This window comes from Lissotriton helveticus, chromosome 3_1, assembly GCF_964261635.1.
Source record: "Lissotriton helveticus chromosome 3_1, aLisHel1.1, whole genome shotgun sequence".
Lineage (NCBI taxonomy): Eukaryota > Metazoa > Chordata > Amphibia > Caudata > Salamandridae > Lissotriton > Lissotriton helveticus.
The window spans coordinates 217,767,369-217,787,009 of NC_136061.1; positions in this window are offsets into that span (position 1 = coordinate 217,767,369).

Below are 19,641 nucleotides of genomic sequence, written 5' to 3' on the forward strand. Positions count from 1 at the left end.
GAAGACCATTACCCCTTACACAGGTCTCAGTAATGTTTAATTCACAGACTCACTGCATGATCTCAAAGTCTGTTATGAAGTTCTCTGGTCATACTGAATAAGCAGCTATGTCCGTCATTATCATATGAAATCTCTTTATTGATGTCATAACTACATTTCACAATTGCTTTAATAACCTTAGTGCTTTCTCAACTTTGCTTAAAAATACACCATTTTCTGACTCTTTTTTTCAAAAGTTTCCAGGGGGACACCCCTCGAACACTCCTTATTAAGGTCGGCTTCACTTGCTATGCTCACTAGCCACAGGGCACTCATTCTAAACCCTAACACCTCACCACATTCAAATGTCACCAGCCGCCACTGATAATATCACAGTGGTAGGGAGGAGTAGAGACGTTGGAAGGCGGACAGTACTTCTCTGTATTGGAAACCTAGAGTTCTTTGTTGTTTTAATGTCTCACCCATAGGCACTGACATACATAAGGGTATCAGAAAGATGACAATCTCAAAAATCTGACCCTCAACAGATCAAATGAATCTTTAATTGACCCAATAAAAATCTAGGAAAATCTGAAAAAAATAATCTTTCTTGTTCAGAAATTGATTTTAAAATGGAGGCAATTATGTAGTCCATGTTGTGCACTTGTACTTACTTGGAATGGAATAAAACCCATTTTAAATTATTTCATGCATTGCAGACTATGGGGGGGGGGGGGGCGTGGCTTGCGCGCCGACTGGTCAGGACGGCTTCTCCGTGAGCTTCGCTACGGACATACTTTGCGGATGCCGTGAGAGCTGTTTTTCCGGACCTTCTTCCATCGGAGTCAGCTGCTGTTACGGCGGAACACCCAGAGAATGCGAGGGTGACATTCTCGGCCGCTTTCGTGCAACAGTGGTGTATTTAATTTCCGAAGGTAATTACTCCCATTTGTGTGACGCGGGCGGCCGCCATTTTGGCCGCTGAGCTCGCGTCGGACTTTCTCTTCAACTTCTGCGTTATGAGGGATTCCTGCTTATAACTCTTCACTACTGCGCTGCTCCACAATGATTCCTGGCTATAATTTCATTATTTGAACGGCGCTGCATGTTCTTTCCCGTTTTTCTCCACATACGATGTGTGCCTCAAGGGAATGCTTGCCGCCATTTTAAAAAAAAAAACGTTTCCTCTCCTGGGTTTGCAATACTCTCATGAATGCTCCTATTTACATCCGTTTTTCTGCTAATGGTGTTGTGCTTCCTGAGATGTTACTTCAATAACCTAGCACCTACGATACACCTTATGTAGGCGAACTTGTTTCTTTACTGCCATGTTCTGAATATTTTTTTAGATATCTCCTCTACTTCCTATCTACGCTTGGGCTTTGCTTTGCTTTACCATATGTGGTCTTTGTTGCTTGACCTCAGTGCCATTTTTCATCGTTTTCACGTGGTGTTTTGCTACTCAGCTTATCAAGTGCTAACCTGCGTTGTTTAACGTTGCTTATCCAGTCTATTCAGTTCTCTCTGCAAACATGGCTGCTGAGTCGCATACTTCAAAGCTGTCTCAAACAGGCACCAAGCCTAAAAGACTTAAGAATGACCCGCCCTCTCCCATAAAATCTTCACCAAACCCGGTGTTAGACTCCATCCTTGAGGAAGTTCGTGGTCTCCAACCGTTTATGTCTGCTACTAATGAACGCCTCAAACAGATTGAGGATCGCTGGGTACTTATGGAAGGCAAGGTCTTAAACTTGGAGCAAAGAGTAAGCGATATCCAGGATGCTTCAGTCAAAATTCCACTACTAGAGCAAGAAATTCATAAACTAAAGCTACACACGGAGGATTTGGAAAATCGTAATCGTAGAAATAACCTACGCGTTTATGGTATTCTGGAAAATTTGGAAGGGCCTGACATGGTGGCTTTCTTACGTAAATTTCTACAGGATCTTTTGAACCTCCAACCTGCGTCACACCCTCTTAACATCCAGAGGGCTCACCGTCTGGGTCGCATTAACTCGAACTCTAATAAACCTCGTGGCATTATTATGCTTTTCCTAGAATTCACGGAGTTAATGTCTGTCTTAAAAGCTGCCAGACTTAAGAGACGCCTTCAATGGTCCGGCCATAACATTTTTATCTCACAAGACCTTTCATCAGCGACCAATGCCCGACGCAAGGAATTTCTGAATCTTCGTCCTCTCATGAGACAACTCAACATTCAATACGGCATCCTTCACCCATGCTTCTGCAAGATCACGCATAATGGTCGTACCTCCTCATATGATGATCCTCAAAAGCTCCATGCTTACCTTCAGAGTATTGCACCCTCGAATATGGACAGTGCCATCTAATGCTCCTCTTGCTGGATTTCTCAGTTGATGCTCTTTACCCTATACTGCAGCTATTCTCTTTTTCTTTTTATCCTCCTTTACTTCTTTCTTATGATGATCTTTGTTCTCATTCTTGAGGTTTCGCTCTTACATTTTGCTATCTTTCTTATTTTTCTTGTCCTTTGTTGGTTGCTCGTGGGGTCATGTCCCCTGTCTGGTGTATCCATGCCTCATTCGTTTCGGTTGTTCTATCTTTCACCGATCAGGCTCTTGTGCCTTGATCTGTTTATTCTTCTCTCGCTTCTATCTCCTCTGCACTTTTACTCTCCCCTTTTTTCTCTTTCTCTCCCTTTTTCTTCTTTTTTAGTTTGCCTTCTCTTCTTTTTATTTGTTCTTTGTTTTTTTGTTCCTATGCGATCTTTTCTTCGATTGTTTTCTTTCATGGTGTCCTTTTTGAATCGTAGTCAGTTATGTTTTTGTGCTGAGAGTTTTCTGGGATTTTCCACCTCATGTGTTTTTTGTCTCTGTTATTCCCCTTTTCATAGTTGTTCCTTTACCATCTGTTACATTCATGTGTCGCCCATCTCCTCCTCCCTACATGGTGTGTAACTTTGTCTCCTGGAACGTGCGAGGTCTTGGTCATCCTGTCAAGCGTCAAAAGGTATTGTCTCATTTATCTAAACTTAATTCACAGGTTGCGTTCCTTCAAGAAACGCATTGTTCTGATGTAGAATCTCTAAAGTTGAGGAGACAGTGGGTGGGCCAAATTGTGTTTTCTCCTGCTGTTCATAAAAAAGGGGGGGTCGCTATCCTATTTCATAAAGCTTTAAATGTACAGATTATCTCTACCCAAAATGATGATGAGGGACGCTGGGCAATGGCTGAGGTGATTATCCACAACAAGACACTGGTGTTGTTCAATATATACGGTCCGGCCCGTCCTGACCCTGAGTTTTGGAAAAATATTAAAACTTTGATTTCCTCCATTGATTCCCCTGACTTCATTATTGCCGGTGATTTTAACCAATGGTTAGACCCTTTCTCAGATAGATTATCCTCCAGTAAATTTCAACCTGATAAGACCCATAAGTGTTTTACATCAGCCATTGCCTCGCGTCCTTTATTTGATTCATGGAAATTATGTAATCCTGATGTGTTGGAATATACCTTTTTTTCTAATGTTCATCACACCCGCTCTAGGATTGATTATATTATGGTTAGTAAATCGTTACTCCCCGCAATCCACAATTCTGTAATTGGCTCCATATTTATTTCTGACCACGCCCCTGTTTTCACCTCACTTGACCTCTCCCTTATCTCTTCCAAATTCAGTCGTTGGAAGTTTAACTCCTTTTTACTATCTGACCCTGTTTTTATGAAGAAAAGTGTGGAGTTTTTTGAAGAATTTTTCTCCTTTAATAATCCCTCTGACACTTCCATTCCTAACAACTGGGATGCCTTTAAGGCTGCTTTCAGGGCGTTTACTATCTCATATGTGGCTAACAAAAAGAAACTTAATATGAAAAAATATGAGGATCAACTTCAGAAAATTAAAACCCTAGAACATATGTATTTTTCTTCTAAATCCCCCTCCTCCCATCAAGATTTAATTTCTGCCAAAACGGAACTGAATAAGATTATTACTAATGAAGCGTGTAACACTCTTCTCAAAATTAAGTCCAAATTTCATGGTGGCCAAAATAAAGCGGGGAAAATGCTAGCAAACTATTTGAAAGTAAAGTCGGAACGTAAAAATGTAGGTCCAATTTTTAATGATTCTCTGCTCAAACTAGTTTCAGCGGATGAGGATATCGCTGATGTTTTTCATAATTATTACCAATCCTTATATACTGATGATACGCATCCGTCTGCTGTTAATTTAACATCCTTTTTTGAAGGTCTTCCTTCCCCCCCAGCCATTCCAGAAGAGTTTGCTCTCTTGGAAAAAGAAATTACTATCCAAGAAGTAACCCGGGCCATTAATTCACTTAAAAAATCCAAGGCACCTGGTCCTGATGGCCTTCCCGTAGAATTTTATTCCTCTTTTCATACCGTTTTTGCTCCAAAACTATTGCAACTTTTTAACTCTTTTATTTTGGATGCGAAGGCCTCTGGTTCCTTTTTGGATGCGTTAATCATTATCATTCCCAAACCTGACAAGGATCACTCCCAATGTAAAAATTATCGCCCCATATCTTTAATCAATTATGATTGTAAAATTTTTGCGAAAATATTGGCTTTACGTCTTGATTCCCTTATCCCTTGCTTAATCAAAACTGATCAGGTAGGATTTGTAAAAGGTAGGCTTGCTGCTGATAACGCCCGCATGTTCGCCAATGTCATCTCTCACAGTAAAAAACTTAAAATCCCCATGGCAGCTCTTTCCTTAGACGCTGAAAAGGCGTTTACCGCATCAATTGGCAATTTTTGTTCCATACCTTACAATGGTTTGGTTTTGGTCCTTCTTTTATCTCAATGGTCAAACTCCTTTATTCCTCACCACGGGCTAGTATTTTTGTTAACAACCAATTTTCAATTTTTTTTTCCTTGTCTAGAGGTACTAGACAAGGATGTCCCTTATCCCCCTTATTATTTATTTTATGTCTTGAACCTTTCCTACAAAGAATTAGATCTAATCCCATGATATCTGGTTTTAAGTTATCCTCTAATGAAATTAAATTGTCAGCTTATGCAGATGATGTCCTGGTTTATATGTCTAACCCTGAATCCTCTCTTCCCCCTTTTTTGGAGGAGGTCCGTTTATATTCCTCTATCTCGGGTTATAAACTGAACCTATCCAAAACTGAAGTGTTACCACTTAATGCGTTATGTTATCAATTCATGTTTAATAATACCGACTTTGCGTGGTGTCCCACCAAAATTAACTATCTGGGTATCTGGTTCGCACCCTCCCTGAAAGAAACCCTCAAGCTTACCTTTGCTTCCCTTATACAGAAACTCCAATCCCTTCTTCAAAGTTGGTCACCCTTATTTCTCTCATGGTGGGGTCGTTTAGATACGATTAAAATGATGATTGCTCCACATGTTTTATATACTGTCTCTATGCTCCCCTTTAAAATTCCCCTTTTCCATTTCTCCCGTGTAAATTCTCTTTGTTCCAAATTCCTATGGAATAATAAACATCCTCGTATAGCCATGCATAAACTGATGCGCACCAAATCCGAAGGTGGCATTCGTTTCCCTAACATTAAGTCATATCATTTGGCCTTCCTGATTAGACAAGCTTTTTCTTTGGCATATGACTTTCAGGATACTCCCATACCTGCCTGGGTTCTCCTTGAACGCTCTCTTTTGAAGGATTTTTCCTTTCAGCATACTGTTTTTATGTCAAATTGTTCTTTTCTGACCAAATTTCCGATTCTTAAATATTCCCAAACTATATTATCCAATGTATTTTCCTCTCACCTTTCCCCATTGCAATGTTTTTTAGCATCGGTTGTATGGTATAACAAATTCCTTCGTTACAAAGGTAAAACATTTTATTTCAAACACTGGAAGGAGAAGAATGTTGTATTTGTTCATCAGTTTTTTGTTGATGGCTCTCTCATTCCCTTTGTGCAATTGCAAACCGTATTTGACTTGCCCTCTTCCTCTATTAATGAATACAATATTATAACATCTGCTATTCTATCTCATTTATCCTCCCTTTCTACTCCAGCTACATTTCCTTCTTTTAGCCCTTCCTCCCCTTTATATCCTTTATTCTCCAGCCATCAACCCAAAGCTGCTCATGTTTATTCAATTTTGACTTCAATTGTTGGTGATCGTCCCAACTCTTCTGTTGAGATTGCATGGGAATGTGAATTTGATACTTCTTTCCCTGTTTTGTTGTGGGATCGTATCTGGTCTAAACTGTTTAAGACATCTATTTCTGCTCGAATTACTCAATCTTTGTTTTTTATTTATCATAGAGTCATAAATACACCTGTTACTGTTCATAAGTTTTCCCCAACTTCCTCTACATTGTGTTGGTCATGTTCTAAAGAGCCTGGAACACTTAAACACTTATTATATGCTTGTCCTCTTGTTCTTTCAATTCAATTCAAATGATCTTTATTCGGAATTAAATACATCCATAAAAGTACATACAGAGTGAAACATTTAAAAGCATTTAAAAGACATATAAAAAATAGAAACAAGTTACATTTGGGTTTTAGCAGCATATATACATAAGACACATAATACATAGTAAAGGGGAACATTTGTCCTATTAGTATAAATAGGTTTCAATTTGTCCACTCCCAGAATAATCGTACATATACAGACACACATATTGGTAAAACTTTGTGCCAATTTGTGCCAGAGCAATAAAGTGCAATGTGCGTTCAGGTAAGTAAAGTGCGGTGAACATTTACTAGCACAATACTGTTGTTCATTATGCGTGTTCCATACTTGCCCTTGATCTCACACAGACTTTTATAAAGCAGCTTACAGTGTATATAACTTCGTCTGTTGACAGTGTTTGAAGGAATCTCATTGCCAGATTAAAGTCCCTTAGATTATATTTACGGAGAATCGGCATTAAATATTGGCGAATATACAGTTTATAATAGCCACAGAAAAAGAAAAAATGCAACAAACTTTGTTTCCCACCTTCAGAGCAGGGACAATTCATCTCTTCTAGGTTTTTATTAAAACCCAGGGGGAAGCTTAATAAATTAACAATGCTTCCATCCCGAAACCTGAACAGAAGACTCCGGTTCCATCTTCCTATGGGAATTGACAAATATCTGCAAAGTTTGTTTGATTCCTCATTGCCTGAATCGATAAGGGACCGGTATTTACTTACAACTGGTTTAGAGAATTCGACTCTCATTCTTTCTTCCTTATATAAGTCAAGCAATGCCCTTTTTACACTATTCTTATGAGCAGGAACAATAGTGTTAGGAGAACTAAACAAAACGTCATGTCCCACGCTCACCAGGCTATTTTTAACAGCTTGTAACCAGGGTATGCATTGGGATCTATCGCATGATAAACAATCAGATATTATGCTACGTGTTAAAGATGCCGCTGGGTTTAACCATATTTTTATCCAAAAGAGCGCGGGCCTCGACCTAATAAAATCAGTAATATAAGGCAACCTAAGTTCATTATGACAAATAAGTGTGGGGGCACTGGGAACACCCCCCAGCACCCTCCTACAAAACCTATTTTCCTCCAGCTGAAGCGACATGCTGTTACAGTAACCCCACACTTCTGCTCCATATGTCCCCGTTGGTTGACATTGGGTACGGTAAATATTGAGCAGGGGGGTAATGACATCAGCCAGTTTAGGTTGTCGGAGAGATAAAATTGAATTGATTGATTTGCCAATTTTATTTCTCGCATAGGCAGCATGTGGCTGCCATGAACTTGTATTTGAAAATAATAACCCTAAATAGGGAAAAGTGCTGGTGCATTTTAAAATGTTGTCACCTGATTTAATTGAGGTAATATTGTATTTTTTAGGTCCGCAGTTCATAATAAAAGATTTTTTAAAATTGGTATTTAGACCCAGATCAGACATAAAAGCAACAAACCCAGTAATTAAAATACGTAAAGCATTCGGAGTGCGCCCCATTAATACTGCGTCATCCGCATAGAGTAATGTAGTAATGGGGGAACCTTTTATAATTGGTACATCCTTAGTAATCTTACTCAATGTGCTGCTCAACCCGTTAATATATAAAATAAAAAGCAGTGGGGCGAGTACGCAGCCCTGTCTAACTCCTCTGCTAATAAAAATATCATTGGATAGATCACCATCGTTATTTATACGTACTCTTGCCTTTAAATCCCTGTGCAGATAAGAAAGAAAGTATACCAGTGAGTCATCCAAACCATATTCAAGCAAAAGTGACCACAACCTAGAACGATTAACAAAATCAAAAGCGGAACTCAGATCCATGAAACCCAAATAAAGCTGGGACTTTTTAACAATAATGTATTTGGTCATAATCAAATTCAAATTAAGACATTGTTCGACTGTACCCACATGGCTTCTGAATCCCAATTGACTGCAATGTAAAACGTTGTTATCCTCAGCCCAATTCCTTATCCTTTTAAAAATTACCCTTCCGAGGACTTTTAGTGTATTATCAATCAGTGAAATCGGACGGTAACAGGCAGGGTCCATCCTGTCACCTTTTTTAAATATCGGTACGATGACACTGTTTGACCAGGACTCGGGAATAGAGCTGTCAGTCAAATTATTAAATAAGTTGCAAAGTAAAGGGGCCCAAAAGTTGATTTCAGATTTAATCTGGTCAATAGAGAGACCATCCGGGCCGGGGGCTTTATTGCTAGCACTCTCGGTTATTGCATCCTCGACCTCGGATAATAGAATGTTCAGTGGTTCAGCAGTATTAGATGGAGTGATAGTATCTGGGGAAATGGCTGATATAGCATAAATTGTTGAAAAATGCTCTACCCATGCCTCGCCAGTTATATTACAATTGATTGGTTTGATATTGGAACCAAAGGATCTAAGGGACTTGACTTCTTTCCAGAAACCTGCCGTGTCCTTTAATGTGGCAGTACGCGTGAGAGATTCCCAATGATTAATCACTAGGGCCTCAGATCTAGTGCGTAGCGTAATTTTGTATTTTGATCTTAAATCTCTCACGAGTGTAGCGTCCCTTGGGTTGGTTTTTAAGGCAGCCCTCAGGTCCCTATTGGCCTTAGAGCAAGATGAGTCAAACCAACGGGGGCCATGGTCAATATTGGGCCTAACTGGTTTAGAGGATTCTCTCTTAATAACCCCACAAAGATTACCAAAGGACACAACCACATCGTCGCCGAGACTAGTAAGCGACAAACAGGTCTCTACTATCTTGGGGTGTTTTCGAATTACTCTAGCTAAAATATCTTTATTATCCACCCCTTTCCATATTAATCTTAATCTATCAGTAGATAACTCCAAGTTTTGGGCCCCACTCTCTACTCTCAAAGCAGCTTTTGTGTTCTGCAGATTGTGTAAAAATTTTCTAAGCGGGTAGTGGTCACTATAAGCGGAGCAGATGACTTCTGCTTTTAAAATTATGTCACTTATTGTCGGGCAGATAAATATATAATCTATCGTGGAAACACAGCCCTGACCTATGTATGTAGGTGTTAAAATATTGTTTGCGCTGGTACCAGCAATTTCCATAGCATTTATTAAGTCATGGGAGGCTAGATGGTTTTTTAACTCCTCTCCATTTCTACATAGTGGGCTATTGCGGTACATGTGGGCATTAAAGTCTCCTCCAATGCAGATGCCATCATAGGGCCCGTACTTCAGCCCTTCCATAATTTCATCAATAAAGTTAAACAATGACATAAAATTTCCATTCGGTCGAGTAACAAAATCATTATTATAAAAGTTAATAAAACAAAATTTCATTCTGTTAATGTACTTCATAGCCATAAAACATTTACCCGGTGTAGGAATCAATTTAGTTTGTACTCCGGGTTTAATTTTAGTCCAGATAGATAGACCTCCACTGGCACGACCCATAGGTGAGGGGGAAGCCATTAAGTTATAACAGCAGAATCCCTCCAGTGCGGGTGTAGTGGTGCACCAAGTCTCTTGTAGCATCAATATGTCACAGTTATTATTAACCCACTCTGACCATTCTTTGATTTTCAATTTGGAATTGAGACCCGCAATGTTCCAGCTTACAACAGATAGATCTGAACCCTGGCGCAACAGTCTGTGGTTCGGGGATTTTTGGCTCACAGCAATCCATGGTGATGTTTCTGATACTTCATGGATTTCAGTGTTTGATGGTAATGTTGATTCACCCGAATCAGGCAGAGACGGTCAATCCAACATATCAAGATCCGACAAAGGTGCAAATCTATTAAACATCCTAAATGGGAATGAAACTGGCTGGCATTGCATGGGGGGCGGCTGAGAATGCATTGGTGGTGGTTGAAATTGCATTAAGGGTGGTCGAAATTGCATTGGAGGTTGTCTGTAAAAGTAACTCAAAGGTAACATGGTTACAACAGTAGGAATAGCAGAGCAATTGCCATTTCTACTGAGTAGATGTCTCACAGTACCAGGGTTTTTGAAATTGAGAACTATACAGTCACCTTCCTTGTCTTTAGATAAGGGCCCTACCCATGACACCCTACGAGTCGATAAGATCTCACTTGAGATGTCATATCCAACACCTTTATGCTTGGATAACCAGTCTATGCATTTGTTTCGCAGTTGTACCCATGATTCACCCTGTTCCGCCCTCAGCGATGGTACTCCTGCAAGGACAAGGACAAAAGGACAAGCATCCGGTGGTAAATGTAAAGGAGGCCCTTGATGTTTAGATGGCCTGCTTGATTCTGCTTGTCCAGTACTTTTATTATTAATAGCAGCGGTGGATTTTGTTGCTATTGTGAGTTGGGTCAAGCCGTGATTACGATTGGTATCATTTTTATTAGTAATAACGGCGGGGGCAGTCTTTCTGGGTGCAGGCGTTGGTATGGGTTTAAGAGGTAGAGTAGATTTTGCCAAGTTCTTCCCGCCATTGACGGATCGGGGTTGGATTGTGGGTAATACAGTAGAAGGTGGTAATATTCTGGTGTTGCTTGTGCCCTCACCAGATGAGGTGGAGGCCTCCTGTTTCTTTTGTGACATAGTGTTGCTCACAGATTCAAATTCCTTTAAGAGACGGTCGATTCTGATTTGGTCTAAAATGGCAGACCCCTTTCTTTTCGCCTCTTCATTTTTTACCAGGTTATCTAATCTATCAAGTCTTTTAAAAACATTATTAAATTGGTTGATCATTTGCTTCTCCAAACGATTAAAAATAGTATCCACTATCGTTTCTATGAGATTCCCATTTTGTTTAGAAAGGTTATGATTATCTCCCATAATTGATGTTTGGGTCCATATCGTATTAGTAGTCCCACTTGAGTCAATAGTGATAGTGGTTGGGATATCATTCGCATCCATTAAATCTTTATCCACCTCATGAACTGTTTGTACCCCAGTAGGTTTTGATTTATTCCACATGCTCTGAGGCGTGGGCTGATTCTTATTAGGTAGAGGTTGTTTCCTTTTATTGGCACTCGGTTTGGCGGAGCCTCTTTTGCGTTTTTCCCCTCCCTGTTTATTACTTGATTCCATAGTTCCCACGATAATTTCATCATCCTGGGAGGTAATTGTAATAATGGAAACAGTTTCAGTCTCAGTCATCTGGGGTACAGGCAGTATTGGTGTCAATGCCGGTTTTGTAATGACAACAGCTGGTGATAGTGGAAGACCAGGGCTGTTTGGCAATGATAGTGATAGTGGCTGTGTGATATTACTAGTGCAGCTCATGGACATTCTTCTTTCCGTATCAGCTATCTCGTTTGATACCAAAGACAAAGCATTTTCAAGTAGGGACTCAAAAGTGGGAGGGGGGAACGGAAAGTCTTCCTGCGTATTAGCTATATCAGCGGATTCCATAATGGGAAACTAGGAAGCAGACTCACCAGTAGCAGGGTGACGATAAGGCAATATTAGAGGGGTTGCCCGCCCGACCACTGCTGACCACTGACGGCCACAGACGGCCCGCCCTCTGCCCGGGCTTCGCCCGGAGCCGCCCGCGCGCGTCCGCGCGCGTCCGCGAGGCAGAGGGGCTGTCTGATTTTATGCGCCTCCGTTCGCGCCAACCAGGAAGTGGGCGGTGATCTCCCAGGGCAGGCTGGGAGCTGTAGTCTCGACCCCTCTCCGCGGCCGAGCGATGTCAGCAGCTCGCCGTCGGGGGAGACCACAGCGTCAGGAGCCCAGCTGTGCCAAGATGCCCAGTGTGTCCGGTGAAGCAGGTAAGCTGCGAGCCCCCTCGCAGCGCGTCCTTACAGGTCTTTGAGTCGGCGTTCTTTCATTTTGGAAGGAGGTTTGGAAAACTTGTATGCGCATATTCTCTTGTTCCGCTCCGTTATCATTCCAGAATGTTTTTCTAGGCTCGTTATCCGATGATGTTGATATTTTATCTTCTTCTGCCAGATTGTTAGACCTGTTCATCTCTATTGCATTCAAAGTCATTCTATCGTGTTGGAAAGATAATTCTAAGATTTCTGTTCATACTTGGTGGAATTTTGTATGCGATGAACATAGGCTTTCTATTGCTGCCTCTTCTTCTACTCCCTTAAAAATTAAATCTGATCTTCTTTGGCTCCCTTTCACATCCTATCTTTCTTCTACTTCTCCTTCTTGAATGCTTTCTATCTTTTCCCACATATATTTCTCCTTTGCTTTTCTTTTATTATTCTTCCCCTTCCCTTTCTTTTCCTTTTCTTCTATATCTTCTTTCTTTCTTGTTCTCTTTCTGCTTCTTTACCTATCTCCTTCTTTCTCTTTCCTTTATATCCTTCTTATCAATCTAATTAGTTTTTAGTGCATATGTTATGTATTTCTTATTTATACGTATTATTTGCCTGTTTTACGTAAATTCATAACATGTGTACTGGTATTGTCTTTAAAATACTCAATAACATTTTTTATTAAACTGAAAAAAAAATGCATTGCAGACTACGGTCCTTATATCTTGTGTGCAACCTTCAGTCAGCCCTGACCTTTCAGTTACTAGTACTTTGCATTCAGGGATCTGTATGACTACTTATATGATCTATATAACAGCAAATCCCAGAGTGCTAAGTGGGGTTGAATGAAAAGGCAGGATTGACTTAAGACGTGGCACGCTGCTAGACTTGTGCAAGTTCACACTTCAGGCAACAGCGCACATAAAACTAGGGATGATCGAATTGACGGAATTTGGCAACTCCGTGTTACTCTTGTAATGTGGGGTTCTGACTGAATTTCCGCCAATCGCAATGTTTTGGAATTCTTTCAATGTAAGGTCCCAGAAATGCGATCTGGTGAGCGTAAGTGTGATTGGGGTCTCCCACAGGGATTTTCTAATGTGGGCGATCAGAGGGCTGCTCATCGAGTAGATTTGCTGCCACTCGAGTAGATTTTCTACTCGAGCGGTAGCAGAATTAACTTTAATAGCTGTGCACTCTTGCGCAAAGCATGGTACTTACTTTTCGTACTGATTTTACTGCGCCACTCGCACTCCCGGCACTAAATTGCAGCACAATGTGAAAAGTTTCTGCCCATTGATGGAACTCCACAGAATCTTTCGGAGTTTTTATGTAACTCTGAAAAATTCCATGGAAAGAAACTCCGCAAGTTTCACCCACTCCAACATAAAACAAAGCGTTGTGACAGCATTAGCCCTACTGGTGGCACAGACTGAGTGAGTGTGTTCTGGGAAGGGTCATCATGAACTCCTCGCTTTACCAGCAACTGTGGGATTAGGTTTTCTATAGGCCTCTTCTGTCTGCAACTCGGCAGGCAGAATCTCCTAATTAACCAAAAAAAGATCGGTTGATAGAAAAGGGAAAGAAGAATGGAAGGTTAAAAGAAAGGATGAGTGAAAAGCTGATTGGGTGGGTTAAAGTATGCATGGGTGGGAGAAATAATAGGCGAAAGGATGCATGTGTGGGCGAAAGCATTGATGAAAGAGTGGATGGACGAAAGGATGCGTGGGTGAGTGAAAGGATGGGTAAAAGGGTGGATGGGTGAAAGGATGGGTGAAAGAGTGGTTGTGTGAAATGGTGGATGGGTGAAATTATGCATGGGTGAGTGAAAAGATGGTAAAAGGATGCATGGGTGGGTGCACGGGTAGATACGTGAAAGAATGGGTGAAAGAGTGGCTTGTGAAAGGATTTATGGATGAAACGATGGGTGAAAGGTTAGGTAGGGGAAAGGATGTGTGAGTGGGTAAAAGGATGGGTGAAAGAAGGGTGGAAGAGTGAAAGGATGCATTTGTAGATAAAAGGATGGGTGAAAGGGTGGATTAGTTAAGGGGTGAGTGAGTGAGTCAAAAAAGATGCATGCGTGGATGGATGAAAGGGTGTATTAGTGATAGGATGGATCAAAGGCTGCGAGAGTGGATGAAATGATGCATGCGTGGATGTATGGATGAAAGGATGTGTTTGCGGGTGAATGGGTAAAAGGAAACATGAGTGGATGGGTAGAACGATGCGTGGGTGGATGAATGGATGCATGGGAAAGTAAATGGGATGAAGGATGGGTGACAGGATGGTTGGGTGAAAGGATGTTTGGATGAAAGGGTGGATGGATGAAAGGGTGAAAGACTGAATGATGGATGAAATAATGAATGGATGTCAGGATGTAAAGATGAAATGGTGGATATATGGATATATGTTTGGGTTGAAGAGATAAGAGAGCTCTTATAGGGAGGGTCACATTAACCTGCTTCGCTTCCTTGGTTCAATCAGAGCTTTGCTTCAAATTTGGGGGTATTTCATTTCTCTGGCTGATCCCTTCGTTATGGGAATCAAAGACGGAGGGAGAGTTAGGGGAAAACAAACATTGAAGCAAGAAGGTGCGATAGTGAAAGCATATGTGACAGGGATGAAGAGCGTGCTGCAGAAAGTTTCAGTAACACGAACCTAATGGCTCAAAGGAAGAGTATGAGGACATAATAACAAAAACATAGAGACAGAGGGAGAAACAGTGACAAGAAGACTCATTTGCCCACATTGGCTGGGGAGCTAAAGGATTGGAAACAAATAGTGCCTCCCTGAGGGTCAGACTCAGATGAACTGGTGTGTCTGTTGAAGTTACAGGATGTAATGCTTTGAATTCTGCAGCAAAACATGTTCCAGCGGGGAAACACTGCAAAATGTATTTTTACTGGAAATTTGATCAGAATATGAGATTTTGCAAATGAGAGAAGCTTTCGAAGTATAACAGAAGAAGGGTGGGAGCACCCTGCCTCACATCCCAGCACACAGTTTGCCCAAATGCTTCATGGTAAATGCAGTGCATGATAAGATTTACTTCAGTAGTAGTCTTTAATTTTCCCCACTTATTGGTGCAGCTTGTGCTGTGAAATTCTAGACATGTCTTTTATGGATTAATTCCTTTATCAGTAGAGGGCAACAAGTAATTTTGGGAGTGTTGGAATTGCTGCCCAAAGTCTTCTCACATCTTTGTACCACTCACTCAGCAACATGAGCTTGTCAGCTCAGTTGCTCAAGGGAGCCTTTACGAACAGAAGAATGGTGGGAACACACTGTCTTACATCCCAGAACTCAATTTGGCCCAGTGCAGCATAGGAAATACAGTACAAGATAATACTTACTTTGGTAGAAGTCTTTAATTTTTCAACCTTGAGGGTGTAGCTTGTGCTGTGTAATTCTAGACACATCTTTTTGGATTTATTCCTTCATCAGTAGATAGCAACACGTTGCTTCAGGGTTGCTGGAAATGCTGACCAAAGTCTTCTCAGGTTTCCGTACCACTCAATGGGTGCAGGTGCATCAACACAAGCTAATCAGCTCAAGAGAGGCTTTTCAAACAGAAGACACTTCCAAGTATGTAAAGCTGTGATGTTTGTCAAGAAAATTTCCAGAATGTATTTCCAGTTTGGTCCATCCTTGTCCCATAGATGCTTTACCAGAATTCCAAAAGTGAACACTTGGTCTCATGTACATGGTTACATCGTAATATCAAACAACCGTTCAGCCCTCACCCCTGAGATACACTGGGACATAAACCCAAATGAGAGGTACCATGCAGCAAAGTGTGAGATACACACTCAAATACACACACACAGGAGAGACTGAGATAGTGTGAGACACACACACAGTGAGAGAGACTTCACAGAAAGTGTAAAACACACAACCAGTGAAAGAGACTGTGAGAATGTGTGTGCATGTGAGAATGTGAGAGACGTCCAATAAGAGAGCCAAGGTGTGCGATTCAGCGTAAATAAGAAAGATTGTCCTCCGAGATGTAGGTTTTGCAAACAACAGGACTTACTCACAAACTGCATTTTGTAATACTTCTAAAGGTACTACACAATGTTATTCACTAACCTACATGCTCAGGTCTTCACCTTTGCGTCTTCTGTCTTTTCTATGCAGAGATCTTCGCCCTGACTGTGAAGAGTTCTACACATGTAGGCCTATATGTTAGTAGTAAATATGAAAGGAACAGGGGGAATAGCTGGAGTGGCTGCAAGAGGGGTAATATTTACTACTAAATGGGAGGGGATAAGGACGGAGTAAGGAGGGGGATTAAGGGAGGGTTAAGGTTGGGTTTAAGGAGGGACATGCACACACCCAAAAAAGAGTAAGACTCTTGCTACTCACAACTGCACTTCTTTAGTTACTTCAGCCAAAAAGGACACTAACAGCCATAAATGTACTTCAGCTGAGACGTCGAAGAAATCCAGCACCGCAAATGGTCAACTAATAGTACTGCAATTCCCTCTTATAGAAAAGAATGGAGGTAGGGACTTAAAGTAGATCCAATTGTACATAATGCTAAAATAAATACATTTATATTGAGTTAAAAAAAAAATATATATATAAATTTAATGTTAGAATATATTTAGAGTTTGTAAAGACTGGTTACTCCGTCACAAATGTGACATAGTATCCTTCCGGTCAAACCGTCTGTCCGCCCAACCATTTGGAGGGGTCGGACCTTAAGTATTCTGTCGATGGAGCCCCTGTTGGCTCTGTTGACGGAATACTTACTCCACAGCCCAACAGAGCGGGGCCGACAGAGGAAGGACATTACACCGCCCGCTCTATTTACAGTGGACAGTGTAATGCCTTTTTTTCCAGTCTGTCACCTCCAGGAAAAACTTGGAGATGAGGGATGGAAAAATATTGACCCCATAACCTGAAAGGAAACTCCCAGGGCATGGGAGGCGATTTAGTCTTTATTTTATTATTATTATTATTAAAAAGGATTTGGTACCGCGCACATACACCAATTGGTTTCTTGGCGCTCTAGACCAGGTGGGAGAAGAACAAACGAGGGCAGGGCCGCTAGCCGTGCGCCAGACGAAACAGGTAAGTTTTCAGGGAATTACGGAAGCAGCGATAGTCGTTAGACAGACGAATGGCAAGAGGGAGGGAGTTCCAGGTGGCAGGGGCAAGGAAGGAGAAACAGGCTCCTCCATGTTTCTTGCGGTTGAACCTGGGGGTGATCAAGAGGTTATGAGCCGAGGATCTGAGGTGACGGGAAGGGATATAGGCGTGCAAACAAGAAGAAATAAAAGCAGGAGCACATAGGAACAAAGATTTGAAAATAGTGCAGGCCATTTTAAAAACACACCGCTGTGCAACGGGGAGCCAGTGTAGAGTTTTCAGCAGAGGGGTGACATGCTGATGTTTGGGCTGCCGAAATATTAATCTGGCTGCCTGGTTCTGAACCAGTTGGAGTCGGGAAAGATGGCAGGCAGGAACCCCCACGTATAGGCAGTTGGCATAATCTAGACGTGAGGTGATAAGGGCGAGGATTACAAGAATAAGGGCCTCTTGAGATAGAAACCTGCGAATCTTCCCGATTCGGCGGAGATGGAAAAAGCAAGCCGAAGTGACGGTGTTAATGTGAGGCCGCATTGAGAGGTCACTTGAAATAGTGACCCCCAGGCTCTTCACGGTATTCACAGGGCAAGGAGGGGAACCCAAAGCTGCAGGCCAGAAGTTGGGAGACCAGGGAGTAAGCGAACCCCCAGTCACCACAAGCTCCGTTTTACTGGGGTTGAGCTTGAGTTGACTGAGGTTCATCCACTCATAGATGAAGAGCATGGCATTTTGAAAGTTAGAACAGGAGGAAGGAGAAGAATTGAGAGGGAAAATAAGCTGCAGATCATCTGCGTAGTTAAAAGCAGTGAGTGAAAACCGACGAAGGGACACAAGAAGGGGCTGCATGTAAAGATTAAACAAAAGCGGGGACAGAGCAGAACCCTGGGGGACACCACAAGAAAGAGAAGATAGAGGGGCAGAGAAGGAAGAAAGCCGGACCGATTGAAAACGAGAGTAAAGAAAAGATACCACCCATGACAGGGCCAGGCCGGAGATGCCAGCATTTCTGACACGGTCAGCAAGGGAGTAGCCAGAAAATTAAAATACCCCTCACTTTGAACCAAAGCTCTTATGGCACTGAGCAAACAAAGCAAGTCAGCACAATCCTCCCCAAAAGAGCTCTCTTGCCACTTTCCATTCATCATTCCATCCACCTGCCGATATCAACAATTACACCTTTATATTTTGTCATCCACTCAATCTTTCATCTGTCATTCATTCTTTTGCCATTCCATCCATATTCAAATCTATGCATCCATCTCCACGCCTATACATCCACCCTTTCGCTCATCCATCTCTCCATCCACCATTCACTCTTGAATCCCTCCTTTGTCATCCATCCATCCTTGCACTTCATCCATCTGTCTTCCCTCTCACTCATCCATCCATCCATCCACCCCTTCTCTCAGTGAACCACCCACACACCCATCCATGCTTTCACTCATCTGTTCATCCATCCACCACTTGCACTCAACCATCATCCACACTTTCATCCTTCCACTCACCACTTACAAAAAACAACTCCCTCTTTGGAAGTTTGTTTTTAAAAAATGCCCCTAGTTTAGTGTATGGCCATCATAACCAAGGGTAGCCATATACTACACTCTTAGTGCAGTGAAAGAAACCACCATGACAGCAGTTCCTTTTGCTGTATAGAGTTGTCCGCTTGGCTGGCGGCCAACTCCTAATTTGGGAGGCGGAGTACCCTCGGGACGGCAGAGGTAATGTCCTCTGCCACCGAGACAGATACTATTCCATCCACCTATTTCTAAATTACCTCATTAATATAGTAAGACTTGTTTTTATGTAGAGCTTGCGTCTAGACATTTTTTTGTTATAATTAATAGGTGTTACTATAACCAGAATCAATTAAACTCATTTAATAAAGCTGGAGATGATGAAAGTCCCGCCAGGAGTTGGAGATGGGTCACCACACAGGCGCCACACAGATCTCAGCAGCATGACGGTCTTTGGTGCTCTCCTTGTTGAGAAGGTTCTCCAGCTACCTATGCAGGAAAGCCCACTTCCTCTTGAGGCGAACCACGAGCATTACACGCTTATTTTTTAATACTTGTTTGCCAAGGATGTGTGGTATTGTGCTGAGTTTGTAACTATGTGGGCCAGGCCCACAACTGACCATTGGAAGTCCTATGTTGGTATTGTTTATGCGAGTACCTTGAGATTTACCGGACTTTGCGTCAGTTGTGCCTCGGCCCTTGTGTTCTGTACTTCTCTCATCCTGAGAGGATGTGGCCTAAGGCCTACAGCGGCCGATCTTGGAGCTGAGGGACAGGGTTCGAGTCTGGCCGGAGGCTCAAACATCCTGTGATTCTGGGAAAACCACTTAATGTCCCGGTGCCTAGAAAAAATGAATGGGTCCTTGTGTAACGCAACTGGTGCTCTGATACCTTCAGGTCGAGTTCGCCCTATACAAAACTGCTAA